At 44.1% G+C, this 14,374-nt stretch overlaps 1 protein-coding gene across 3 annotated transcripts in view; it reads right to left on the bottom strand.

Moving 5' to 3' along the window:
• CUL1 (cullin 1) overlaps window positions 1–14,374 on the bottom strand; it is an 89,037-nt gene that overhangs the window by 38,189 nt on the left and 36,474 nt on the right. The gene's annotated exons all lie outside the window — the stretch shown is intronic.

The following is a 14,374-nucleotide window of genomic DNA, read 5'->3' as shown; positions in this document are numbered from 1 at the left end:
TATACAATTACTTTAGTTAGCCAACTATGACAGCATTGCTGAAGATGGTAAAAAAAACTTGTAGCAACCTATTTGTCAAACACAAAGAATTAGTTACATATATTGTTGGATCTACCTGTTGATATACTGTGCAGCTTTTAACACTGTCACAGTATATAGAATGGTTATAAAAATGGCAATATATGTACCAAAATCATATTTGGAGTCAAATCCAAGACTCCACTCACGATATGCATCATTAAGTAAATACTGCCATTAGGAAAATACTGCCAATTATAATCTGACACAATGCATTCTTAGGTGGAATTTTTATATTCACTTCCTGAAAGATCAGTGGTTTAGACGTAAAAAGATGTATCACAACATTCTTATAAGCGAATAAAGAAAAGTTAAATAAACTGGTTGACTCATTCTCAAAGGCTGTACACAGCCTCACTCCTCTGGGCCTGTGCGCCCTGAAGGCGACGCGTGTTTCCCACACAGCGCCCTCCTCTGGACACCGAGAGTGACAGCATCGTGGAGAGCTGGCCAGAGCCCCGCACCGGCTTTTCCTCCTAATCTGCTCTCATCCGTTTTGTAAGTTTTGAACCTGAGCTTGCTTGATATTACAAGGGTTTTCTCTTTTGGGGCAGATTCTTCCTATGGTCCTTAACGGTTTGCAGACTAAGAACAAGGTGGGGTGGGGGCTCGGGGGACGGGGTGAAGCCTGCAGATAAGCAGGCCGTGACGGACACGCGGCCCGGGAAGCAGTGGGCAGGGCACATCCAGAGATCAAGGCAGAAAGGTGTTAAAAAGACAGTAAGTGGAAAGAACTTAACAACTTAGAAATGAGCGTTTCAGTACATGGTTCCTTTGGACATACAGATAAAGTTTACGTATCTCTTCAGGTATCAAAGAACCATTCTTTTGGGAAAGCAGGGCTAGAGTATTTAAGAACTTCTAACCACAGAATTCTTTCTTCTTCACAAAGTATTCTCTGTGCAAAGAACACGCTCTCACCCCACCGTTATTTCCTTTTAGCCTCACCTCCTCAGAGGACCTTCAAACAAGGCAAGGAACCCTGGGCCTCACAGAACAGAATGAAAGGCAAAATTTTAATTGGGGTGGAGGGGGGTGGGGGTGGGGGAGCTCTTAAACGCTCTTTTAAAATTTCTACCCAGAGTTCAACTCTACTTTCATTGGCAAATTAGCATCACCCTCACCATTAACCATTCAGGCATGGAAAACACGAGGCAGTGCTAACTAGTATTCTTCAGAAATGAAGGCAAAATAAGGGTAATTTCAGATAAAATAAAATCAAGAGCCTTCATGTAGTATAGACTTAAATTCTAGGTACAGACAAATTCATACTAGGTTGAATCCTGGATCTTTAGAAAAGAATGAAGAGCGTCAGAAATAATAAATAGCTGTGCAATTTTACAAAAGACTATTTTTCTTAACTCTTTAAAATACAAAGAATGATTTAAAACTAATGTTTATAATATTGTCTTGGGGGTCTTTAAGACTTAAGGACACCAATCCTATAGATCAGGGCCCTACTTTATGACCTCATTTAATCTTAATTATTTCCCTAAAGGTCCCATCTAAATACTGCAAAACTGGGGTCCGGGCTTCAACATGTGAATTTTGGGGCATAAGCTTCAGCCCATGTGTCATACATGATTACATTACATGAAATGTTCAGAACTGATAAATCTATGGACAGAAAGTAGATCAGCAGGGAGGTAGGGGACTAAGGAAGTAACAGCTCAAGGGTACAGGGCTTCTTTCTGAGATGTTGAGAATGCTCTAAAATGTGAAGACTGAATATACCTGTGAATATACTGAAAACAACTGAAATGAACATTTTAAATGGATGAATTGTATGGCATGTGAATTATATCTCAATAAGACTGCTATTAAAATAATTCAACACAATACCAATTGTAATCCAGCAATTTTTAGGGTAGAAATTGGCAAACTGACAATAAAATTTATTATAGAGAAACACAAAGGAATTAGAATAGTCAAAAAATCCTGGGGTAGGAGAACAAAGTTGGAAGACATACTATCTGACTTCAAGAATTTTCATAATGCCACAGTAAGAAATTATAAAAAATGAAAACAGCAACCAGTAATCCCACATGAATACAGATGCAGCCACACGTCACAAAATATAAACAAATCAAAGTAGTAATACATCATCCCTTTACACTGGACACATCTCAATGAAACAATTTTAGTAACAAAACCACAGTTACATTGTCAGTTTTAACAAAGGCACCAAACTGCCCCTCTGGGGGAAACAAATGACTCTGGAATAACTGCAGAGCCTCGCGGCAGGAAGAGCAACCTCCAGCCCTGCCTCACACCACACACAGAAGTTAACGCAAGATGGATCACAGACCTCAACGGAACAGCCCCAACCACAAAGCTTCAAGAGGGAAACACAGCATCTTTGTGATCCAGACAAAGGTTTCTCATAGGTCACAGGAGGTAAGTGTAAAGGAAAATAAACAAATCAGGTTTCCTCACAATAAAGTACCTGCTCACTCAAAAACACCATTAAGAAGAGGAATAGCAAGCCTCAGATTGGGAGGAAATAGCAAGACAAGTCTGAGAAAACTCCTACAATTCAATAATAAAAAGCATAGTAATCCCCCCCAAAAACCCCAAAAGACTCAGATACCTTACAAAAGACAACATACAAATGGCAAACTAGCATATGAAAATGACTCAACTTCATTAATCATTGGGGAAATGCAAATAAAAACCATGAGATAGCATGACACACACCCCCAGAATGGCTAAAATGAAAGAGAATGACGTTCCAAGCAGGCGCTGGCAATACTGTGGGGCAACGAGAACTCACAAACATTGCTCACGTGATTCCAAAATGATACAGCCGCTTTGGAAAAACAGTCGGTCAGTTTCTTACACTGTCAAAGACACCATTAATACACAACACAGCAATCCCACTGCTCTGTGTCGATCCAAGGATATAAAAGCATTCTGCTCCCCAAAAGATCACCACTTAGATACCGTTTTCCCCCTGCTATAGCCCAAAAAAAAAAAAAAAATGGGAAACAGCTCAGGTATCTATCATTAGAAGAATGAATCAAGGAACTGAGGTATTCATACAATGGAATATTACTCAGCAAAAGGAAGAAAACTACTGCCCCTTAGGTAACACGGATAAATCTCAAAAACGCCCTGAATGAAAGCAGCCTTACAGAAGGGGAACATACTCTCTACTGCCCTCTGGATGAACTCCTGGGAACAGCCAAACTAATTTATGGTGGCCGCCGTGGGGGAGGCCAGGATGCACTGGGAAGCATCAAGGAACCTTCCACAGGATGAAGACGTCCTCTATCTGGGTAGGTTTTTGGGTTACTTAGGCAAATGTGCTAGTCAAAGCTTCTCTACTGGAAACTATAAGCAAATTTCAAACTCTAATGATGTACATGCTCAAGCATTTAGTGAGAAGTGTATTGATGTCTATAGCTTACTCTGAAATGCGCAAAATAAAATGGATGGATGGATATATGGATTCAGGGCAGACAGATACGTGATTGAGCAAGTCCAGTAAAATGGGTCTTCTCTGTAAAATTCTTTTGACTGTAAAATTTTTTTATGATAAAAGGTTGAAAACTCCAAGACAGAAAATAACATGTAAAAACCTTCAAAGCAAAACATAAAAACCCCTAAACTTCTGATGCCATTTGTTGTTGTTGTTGTTGAGTTGCTAAGTCGTATCCAACTCTTTTGTGACCCTAAGGACTGTAGCCCACCAGGCTCCTCAGTCCATGGGATTTCTCAGGCAAGAATACTGGACTGGGTTGTCATTTCCTCCTCCAAGGGATCTTCTCGACAGAGGGATCAAACCCACAGTCTCCTGCATTGGCAGGCGGATTCTTTACCACAGAGCAACCAGGGAAGCCCAATTAGCTAGACAATTAGAAATGCTTTACTACCTAAAACCAGAAGCAAAGCTACAAAGCCAGTCATTTACCTACTACTGAGCAAATGCCTATGTACCACTTTGGTCCTTTTATTATTTTTATTTATTAGACTTACTGTAACAGTGCTCTTAACTATGTTGTGATAGACTGATGGCCTAAGACAGGCTGCTAGGCTCCAACTATTTCAATATTTGAGCTGCTAAGTGAAAGTGAAGTCGCTCAGTTGTATCCGACTCTTTGCGACCCCGTGGACTGTAGCCCACCAGGCTCCTCTGTCCATGGGATTCTCCAGGCAAGAATACTGGAGTGGGTTGCCATTTCCTTCTCCAATTTGAGCTGCTAAATTACCTTCATTTTCCCTAACTGTGCCTCTTCACATGTATGTGTGTGCTCAGTCATGTCCGACTCTTTGCAACCCCATGGACTGTAGCCTGCCAGGCTCCTCTGTCCATGGAATTTTCCAGGCAAGAATATTGAAGTGGGTTGCCATGTCCTCCTCCGGGGGATCTTCTCTACCCAGGGATCAAACTTGAGTGTCCTGTGTCTCCTATATCGGCAGACAGGTTCTTTACTATTGAGCCGCCAGGGAAGCCCTCTTCATAAGGACGAGCTACTCTTGGTAACTGAAAGCTCGGTTTCACTTAACATTGTACTTAGTCACCCAATCATGTCTGACTCTTCACAACCCCATGGACTGGAGCCCACCAGGTCCTCCGTCCTTGAGGATTCTCCAGGCAAGAACACTGGAGTGGATTGCCATGCCCTCCTCCAGGGGATCTTCCCAAGCCAGGATGGAACCCAGGTCCCCTGCATTGCAGGCAGACCCCTTACCAGCTGAGCCACCAGGGAATTTTGGCAATAACTGCAACCGCCACCCCGTCCTCCAGCCCCAGCCTGAACTGGCCGCTCTCTGCACCTCTGGGCAGCGCTAACCCAGGAACTCTGTCCCGCCCCATTCAGCCCACAGGCGGCTGGGTCTCTCAGTTCCGTGTACAGAAACGCCATGGTTTTGTTTGTAGGATCCATCTTTTCATCCTTTATTATCTTCAGCACTAGTGATTTAACATCTTCACTTCCGGGAAGTTACTTTATACTCTCTATTAATACTATTATAAATTCAAAAACTCTTCTCTCCCTGTTTTTCTTTAGAATTTCTAATAGATATTTATTGGGCCTCCTGGCTTACTTCTGTTTGCAAAGCTACTTGCCCTCGTATCTTTCCTTTTTAATGTCCTTCAGGGCCTTCTATTACTATTCTTTTTAAAACCCGAGTTGCAATTGCAAATGTGAGTTCTTTTCTCAGTGTCCTGTTCCTAACTTACTGCCATGAGGAGATTCTCATCTCAGACTTTGCGACTAACATTCAAAAATGTTACTTTTAAAAACATTTTCTTCTTTTCCCTGTATTGTCAGTTCCTTCCTGTTCTCTTTTATTCTATGTGTACTCTGTTCTTTCAAACACTATTAATGCTTAGTACTCAAAATGATAAGGCACTAAAAAACCAACTGGAAATACCACTGGCCTGAGGGAGGCTGGTGGGCCATAGCTCTGCACAGCTCACCTTTTGTGTTGACAAATGCATTTATTTTTCAGGTTGTTCAGCTTTTCCAGAGAACTGTTCTGTCCCTGCATTACCAGCAGTGTTCTGATACACAATGACGGACCAGTCACTTAAATGCTAACTTTCCATCACAGCCACGGTTGTTAGTTCCTATTCATCCCAACTTGTGCTAGGCCTCCTGTTTATAAATTTCCGTGATGTTCCCATTCCGTGTGTCCTAAACAGAAGCAGCGAGTCTTCTGCCCGGGATACAGGCTCTCAGCTGTCAGGGGGTCTACACTCGAGGAGAGGGAAGTGACAGGCTCTCAGGTCTGCAGACTCTGAATCCATCCCTCCCCTCCCAGCACTGCCCAGTCTCACCCCTCCACCTTCTGCCAAACCGGAGCCTTCAGGTTCTGAGCTTCTCTGGTCCTACAGGGCCGGCGGTGCTGTCCCCGGACCCTCCTCGGGGACGCTCCCTCTAAAGTGAGGCTTCCTACACCCCGGTGATCAGTGCGGCGACTCAGTCTGCTTTGCGTTAAAGAAAAAGAACAAGCAAACGGTTAAATTTCTCATCTCATCTCTCTGCCATTCTTTGTCCTCACTGATTTAAAATGATTTTATGATGATCATTTTAGTGATGCCACCAATGGGAAAGTCAAAACAAATTTCACCTTCGGCCAGAAGCCCAGAAATCTGCTCCCTTTGTTTCCTGTTTCCATCACCACTACCCTAGCTCAGAACTTACACAACATCGCACTTGGACTGCCAAGAACAAGCTGGTCTTCCTGTGCCTTTGATCTCTTTCCGGTATTAACTCCACTTGGCTTCCAGATTCCTCCTCCTAAAGTCACAGATTCTCAAGTCATATATCCATCTCTGTGGACCTATAATGCTTTCAAAAAATAACGGTAACAAACACATTTACCTGGTCTGCAAGGTTCACCACGATCTGGAGTCGTCCTGTGTCAAAGCCGGTGAAACTAACTCCGGGGGCCAGTCTGACAGCATCTACTCCTGGCCAGCCTCGTGCCTTCTCGTGGTGCCACTTCCCACTTCACATCCATCTTTCTCCCTCAAGCAAAACTCTGCAAGGCTTTCTCCCTTTTCTCATTTTTTCCTCCTTATTTATACTCATCTTTTGAGGTTCACTTAGCTTCCACTAGTTCTGAAGCCTTCCAACTTCAGTAGTGTCAATATCTTCCTCCCTCCTCTGAGCATCTCCTCTGCAGTAATAGCTGTCTGTATTGCCTATCATCAAAGGCTTTCAAATTAATGAAATGAGACTATTAAATATTGCATCACATACACACACACACCCTTCCACTGTTTTAAGGCATTTGAGATAGCTTATAATAGCTGAAAGAAAGTGAAAGTCGTGCGGTTGAATTCTCCAGGCCAGAATACTGGAGTGGGTAGCTGTTCCCTTCTCCAGGGGATCTTCCCAAGCCAGGGATCGAACCCATGTCCCCCGCATTGCAGGCAGATTCCCATCTGCGCTACCTGGGAAGCCCTATAATACTTGAAACACCAAAGAAGAAAGAAAAATACAAGCCAGAATAGTATCTACAGAACATAAAAATAAAATAGAACACAAAATTAACAATAACTAAGTCAGAATCCTAAAATTAAACAGATGACCTAACTAAGAATTATCCAAAATAAACATATTTTGCATCCAGACTGCTATGTGCCAAAATTAATTTTGGTTTCAGAGTATTTATCTTCAGCATGTCTAATAGCATTTATGTAACAGAACCAATGGCTAAGGCAACCCCACGGCTAATTAACGTGCACATGCTATCAAAGGAATCAAGGAGAATGCGTTTTTCTATGGTCTCCAACGAAGATGCACGGTTCTAGAGTGACAGGAACAATTCCGCTTGGTGAGACACCAGCAGAAAACAGTATTGCATCAAGACCGGTCCTCACGCTCAGGGGAGGACTCAGAGCAAGTTCCCTGCAGGCCCGACGACCAGGGAGCCACCCCAGGTACACGGCCACCGAAACCTGGGAATGGGGTTAAAGGGCGCTCCTAGGCTGCAGACAAACGCTCATCTCTGTATACGCGTGTGCAGACAGATAGGCATGGCCGACACCACCCTGGAGAGACTGATGGGCCGGGGTGGGGCGGAGGCGGCTGGGAGGATGTGTGCCTTTCACTGTGCGCCCTGTTAAATGCCTAGGTTGACAACAGGATTATGTATCTAAAAATCAAAAATTACATAGCAGAAAGCCCCCACAGGGATCTACTCTCAAGCCCATGCAGTTTTTTCTACAAGTAAGTTTTAGGCCACAAAATGGGTAGTTGTGCCTGACTGTGGAAAGCTTCAGCCCAAAGCCCAGCTGGTCCTCATCTGAGAAGCTGGCCTGGGGACCCAGGAGGAAACGGGGGCAATCAAACAGAAGCCACCTTCGGGAGTCAGTGGGTTGGCTGTTTTACACTAGGGCAGCGAGAGCCTGACAAGCCCGTGCCGCGGACTTTTAAAACGTTGACCTTGTTTTCAAAAGGTTCCCTGGAAGGGTTCCTTTGGCGCCGCCATCAGACTGGGACAGTGAGTGGGACCTGAGGCAGACACCTGGGGTCTCTGGCGACACTTGGCCATCAAGAGCAGAGCCTGGGCCCGCCTCTGAAACAGGCCCACAACTCTTCTGCATCCCACGACTGCTTCATCATTCGCCAAAATACATTCTTTGCGTGACTGGTAGGGACAAGTCACCCTGAAAGGGGTCAGGTGAAGGCGAAGCTTCAGGCAGACATCGCCTGGGTGCCCGCCCCGCCTCAGGCATCCAGGCACTGTGTGACCACACGCCGTCCCTGGCTGTGATGCCCAGGGTGCCTGGTAACACTATGACCGGGCAGCGGCCCCCCTGTCTGTTACCACAGGGCACCAGCCTTACAGCATGAAGTCAGCACATCTGGGGAATCAATCTGTGACTTTTAGTTACTACCAAACTCAAGCCACCTTCCTTCTGAACAGAACCACTTTCTGCGACCCCTTCTTATCCAAGTGAACTTACAGTGGAAATCTGAGCAGCTGCCTGTATTAACATCGTTTGGAAGGGTTCTGCACTAAAAGCTGTGTCCACAAACGTTCCAGCTGCACCCGCTGGCAGGAGCGGCAGGCCCGCCTCCCACCCCGCATTGTCGTCTGCAAAGTTATTTAAGAACCAAGTTCTCTCTGGGCTGTGGCAGGTATAGCCCTGAAAGGGAATATACCAGACGAAGCAAATAAATTCACATTTATTTCAAAGGCAAAAACTGCACACAACAGCCTGTGATTAACCACAAAATTTGTTTTAACAAAGCTCAAAGTGCTCTGAGTATACACACCATGAATCAAATTTAGAAGAAAGCTCAACATACCATGTTTATACTAATAAAACCCCCAAAATTGCCTCCAGAGACAACTACGCAATATGATTACTGAGTTGGCTAAAAGGTTCACTCGGGTTTTTCTGTAACATCTTTATGGCCAACCCAATATAATTTCTATGGGTTTCCTCTGGAAGATAGATTTGGGTTCTCAATCCCCAAAACTATTTTAACAGTACCGTGTCAGTAACGAAAGACAGAAGGAATTTTGCAAGTGAGTGAAATAACTAGGACTTCTAGTTGCACAAGGGAAACCTGCAAAAACTAATCAACTGTATTTTAAAATGTATGTTCTATACTGAAAGCCTAGAAAGCACAGATGAGGTTTTAAAAAACCATCCATAAGCCCAATAACTATGGACAGACACTTCCCATGCTATGTAAAGCTTTTCAGAAGCACAGATGATGTCCTGGGGGTTCACATCACACAAACCACTTCATATCCTGCGTTCCCCGTTATTAGGGACATTGTACATGTCCATGAATAATAATCTTCAGTGAATTTTTAATGGCTGTTTATGGCCATTTATATCAAATCCCTAATGTTGAAGAATGAGGCTGTTTCCTGTTGTTTCCAAATATGAAATATTCTGAATCCCTGACACATACAATTTGAACAAAACTGGAGGAGGAAATGGCAACCCACTCCACTATTCTTGCCTGGGAAACGCCGTGGACAAAGGAGCCTGGTGCGCTCCAGTCCGTGGGGTCGCTAAGAGTTGGACAGGACTTTAGTGACGCAGCACATTTCCTTAGGACAGTTAAAAGTTAAAAATCAGTGGGTCAAAGTACCTTTTTGTGTATTTCTAAACTTCCCCAGAAAGATCACAGCAAACTGATACCCCCTGACTGTGGCAGCTCCAGCTTCTTTCACTTGGGCCAGCACTGGCTGCGATCATTTCTCTAAAACGGCTGTCAACCTGAGAGGTTTACAATGTCTTAAATTCTTCATTTCTTTAACAATTAAGAGGTTGACAATTCTCCTACAGGCTTACTGACCTTTTGCATTTCTTTGGTCTGTGAACCAGTTATATCCTCCAGAGCCTTATTCTAAAAATATGGATAAATGTATCTGTATGTATATATATACGTATATATGAGAAGAGCTGCATACATTTGGAAAAAAAATACCTCTATACATTTAGGTTTATTTGAGGAAAGCCATGCTTGTTAGGTGAGCAAAACCGGATTAATGTTACGACTCCGGAATAAAAGGTACAAGATGACAGATGTCCAAATACCTTCACTGGCTGCGTGGTTACCTCAAGATGGACTGGGACCATCATCAAGGCACTGTGAAAACAAGCTGACATTCTTTCTGTCTGATCTGCTTTTCCACAAGCCCGAGTTTCTCTACAGGACAGAGAATCCTGCGGCAGGCGGGCCAGGAGTGCGGCTGCTGCCTGGAACACCGGCCCCGCGGCCACGGCCGCCGCGGAGGAGCCGGCAGAGGGGGACGCCGGCGACCTAGAAGAGTGAGGGCAGGGCGACACGACGCCCCAGCTGGCGGGCGCTGAGCAGCGACACGACCGCATGCCCTGGGGGGCTCTCGGCTCTGCCAGGGGCCCGGGAGCCGCTCTGGGGAGGAGAGCGACCCCACCCCAGTGATGCGAACTGAGGCGCAGACTGTGGCTGCTGCTGTTAAGTCATTTCAGTCATGTCTGACTCTGTGTGACTCCACAAACGGCAGCCCACCCGGCTCTTCTGTCCCTGGGATTCTCCAGGCAAGAATACTGGAGTGGGTTGCCATTTCCTTCTCCACACAGACTGTGGGGACAGAGCTTAACTGCGAATTTGGAATATGCTTTTATTCCAACCTGTGGACAGGTAAGCAGCCCAGGCTAGGAAATAGGAATGTCATCCTTAATGTAACTGCCAGGGAAAAAAGGAACTTTGAAATCAGAATAAACTAACTCAGCTCACAGCACCAAAGGGAGGAAAACAGACCCTGTCAAGTGTCTGAGAACGTCTGCAGGCAGAGAGGAAAAAGACAAAGACATCAACATAGAAATTTAAACTGACTCCAAGGGAAGCTAAAATTATGATTCGAGGTGAACAATGACTTCAGAAAAAAAAGAATTACTTGGAAGTGAGAAGCAGGAAGATCGGGGGCCTAGCAAAACCAACAAACTTAACCAGGTGGCCTGCCGGCTAGACGAGCCATGACCGGCTGCTCCCAGGTTCGCCACGGGGGTCCCCCCATCACACCGCACCCCCTGCCCAAAGTCAGGACCCGTGCCTGCTCTCTGAGCATGGAAACACAGTGGCGTCAAGAAGCTCAAACAGGAAGCTTCCCTGGTGGCTTAGTGGTAAAAAATCCACCTGCCAATGCGGGGAACACAGGTTTGATCCCTAGTCCGGGAAGATTCTGCATGCTTCAGAGCAGCTACTACTGAAGCCCGAGCTCCCCAACAACACCGACCTAGAGAGCAGCCCCCGCACGGCACAACCAGGGAAAAAAGCCTATGCATCAGTGAAGACCCAGCACAGCCGTAACTAATGAATTACTTTAAAACAGAAAGAAAGAAACCGAATAGGAAACTTCACTACCCATTTCAAGTTCAAAAGAAAGGAAATCTACTATTATTTACCCACCAGCATAGAACATACTCCTATATTTTACTCCAAAAAGAAAAAACAAAAAAAAAAGTTGCTGCACTGTACTCTACATACCCAAGACGGAAAATCAGACTTGCTAACCACCATCCAGTGGGAAGCCAGGGCAACAGGCTGAACTTTAAGGGGAAAAGAGAAGCCTTTCTGAATGGCTGGGAACAAAGTTATTAATAACTGAACTAGATCTTTCTGACTCAGGTGCTCTGGAACCTTATTCCCCCGCTCTTTCCTCAACTTGCCTTCTCTTCCTTTTGCTACTCTAAATTGAGAAATCAAGAAAAACATTTACGCTGTATAATAACCCAACTTCTTGTTGTAGCACCAGGGAGTGCCAGTGGTTGCTAAAGGCTCTAGGAACACTAGTTGCACTTCCAGAAGTTGGTTACTTTTTTCTAGAAAATGTGTCAAGTGTTTCTCGAAGATAAACAGAGGGTAAAGATCTCGCTGTGAGCTGCTGTCTACAGTGACGATGGAGAAAGGACCCCTTCTCCTTCTCCCGGCCAGGCCTCCTCCACCGGCCCTGGTCTGACTGCAGCAGGGAGATGCAGTCTGCTCCCTCTCCCCAGGACCCAAAGTACCTCCCAGCCTGAAACACAACCTCACAAGCCAGCGTTAGAACATCCGTCACTGGACACCAGCCCTGGGAGATTATCTTAAAGGGCGATGCAGCCGAGCGGTTACATGGAGACTGAATGTACACCCGAAAGAGAAAGTTCTACAAACACTGTTATGTAAACTGAGGCTGAGATAGAACCGTGGTACGGCGACAGTTTCCAAAAGCTGTGTGTAAATGACTGGAATGGAAGTGAAGATGCGTTCTAGAAAAATGTGCCAGATGACTTGAGTTCTTCTATACTGGAAAATAACACTGATGTTAAAGAATGCAGGTGAAGGAGGCAGCAGAATTTTATGATTTTCAGTAATTCAATTAAAAAACACAAGTAGACATTCTCTTTCGTCTATATCCTAAAAGTTAATATTTAAGGGTTGATCAGACTCTTTTGGAACTTCCTAAGGAAAATACAGAAAATATTTTGAGAACTATGGCTCATTCACATACAGAATCTGAAGGCCACAGAGTGGATAAAGGCAGTTTCTAGAGTCAGGCTACTCAGAATTTCAGATGAGCGTCATCACTGCCCAGTGGTTGCTATAACAACTAGGCAAGTTACCCAAGCTTTGGGAGACTGGGTTTCCGACAGCACTGCACCAGGGTTACTACCACCAGCCCTCGTGGGTGACTGATGTAAGCCTCCAACCAGATGTAGATGGTTCCCAGCACGGTGTCTGATACCCAGGACTCAAATGGCAGCTCTGATTTCACAAATACCTAAGGAATTAATGTCAAGTTCAGAAATCTCCAATCTCTTTTTTGCGGGGGGAGAGGAGAAGTAGAAAAGAACAGTTTTATTGCTTTGTCAGCAAAGTGGGGCACGGTGGGCTCATGCCCTCACAACCCAGGAGGGTTTGGTGAGCAGTTTTACAGCAACAGTTCAAGGGTGGCAGATTCTCCACTCTTAATAAATGTACTAAATAAATGAAACTATTATCTTCTCAGACAGAACTAGAAGAATCTTACTCAAGAGTTATTCCTGAAAAAAAAAAATTAAAATGGAAAGCATCAAAACGACAAACTGTATTTATAGAATAAAAGAATTTAGTAATTGCAGCAAGCAGAGGAAGAGAAACAGTTCTAAGACCAAAACATTATACTGAACAAGGACCAATCTGGGCTGGTCAAAAATGAAAACTAATAAGTTCCCTGGAGACAAACTAGCAACTAAATTTTCATCGTTTCTATTCTAGCACTCCCCTGTTGTTGGCATGCAGAAATCCAACCAAGGGCCTTGTTTCATCACTGGAATCACCATCTTTAGCTCTAGGACTTAAAGAATTAAACAAAATAACCAACCAAGAAAAAAAAAACAAAAAAGCCAAAAACCACACCTCAAAAACCTCCACCACAAAACCTGTCACACCTAGCAAGCCACAGCCTTCTTGAAGGGATCAATATCCTCTCATTTGTAAAGATTACGGCCTCCTTAAAAGTGTTCGACATGTCACATGACCCAATGATTCCACTCCTATATATACACGTGTTTTTTAACACATCTGCACAAAACACAAAAACTCACACACAATATTTATAATATGGTTCCTAACAGCCAGATACCCATCACTGATAGATGAATAAACAAAATATGGAATATGCATCAAATTCAGCTGTAAAAAGGAATGATGTCCTGACACGTGCTGCAACAAGAATGAGGCCTGGAAACATTATGCTAAGTGAAAGAAGCCAGCCACAAAAGGCCACACACTGTGTGATTGTGTGATTCCATTTATGTAAAATGTCCAGAATAGGCAAATTCATAGAAACAGAAAGTAGGTTAGCAGTTGCCAGGAACTGGGGGGAGGACAGAATGGGAAGTGACTAGCAAGGGTGCACAGTTAGCTGCTCTGGGGGTGATGAAAAGCCTCTAAATTTAGACAGCGGTTACGGTTGCACAATGTGTGAGTACACCTAAAACTGCTGCACTGGACATTTAAAAAGGGTGAATTTTATGGGTATGTGAATTATAACTCAATAAAGCAGCTATCTGTTGAAGTATTCTACAGTGTAAGTATATATGTATTTATGAAAATTGGTCTATACCCACAATAAGTGTTCATTTTAGAGACAGACATATAGTTCCATACCTATTCAAATTAATGTTAAACTTTTTTAAAACCATAAAATATTAGCATAGTTGAGGGCCTCCTGGACTATCACATAACCAAGTTTGATAATCACTGATACACATTAAAGCTTTAAACTTAAATCTGCCCTGAACTAACAACTTTAAACTCCTAAAATGAGCAAATCAGTAGCAATCCGCCCTTTGGTGAGCTAGTTTCAA

The sequence above is a fragment of the Cervus canadensis genome, chromosome 3 (genome assembly GCF_019320065.1).
Source record: "Cervus canadensis isolate Bull #8, Minnesota chromosome 3, ASM1932006v1, whole genome shotgun sequence".
Taxonomy (NCBI): domain Eukaryota; kingdom Metazoa; phylum Chordata; class Mammalia; order Artiodactyla; family Cervidae; genus Cervus; species Cervus canadensis.
The sequence above is the reverse complement of the archived record's forward strand: the minus strand, read 5'-3'. Positions and strand labels throughout refer to the sequence as shown.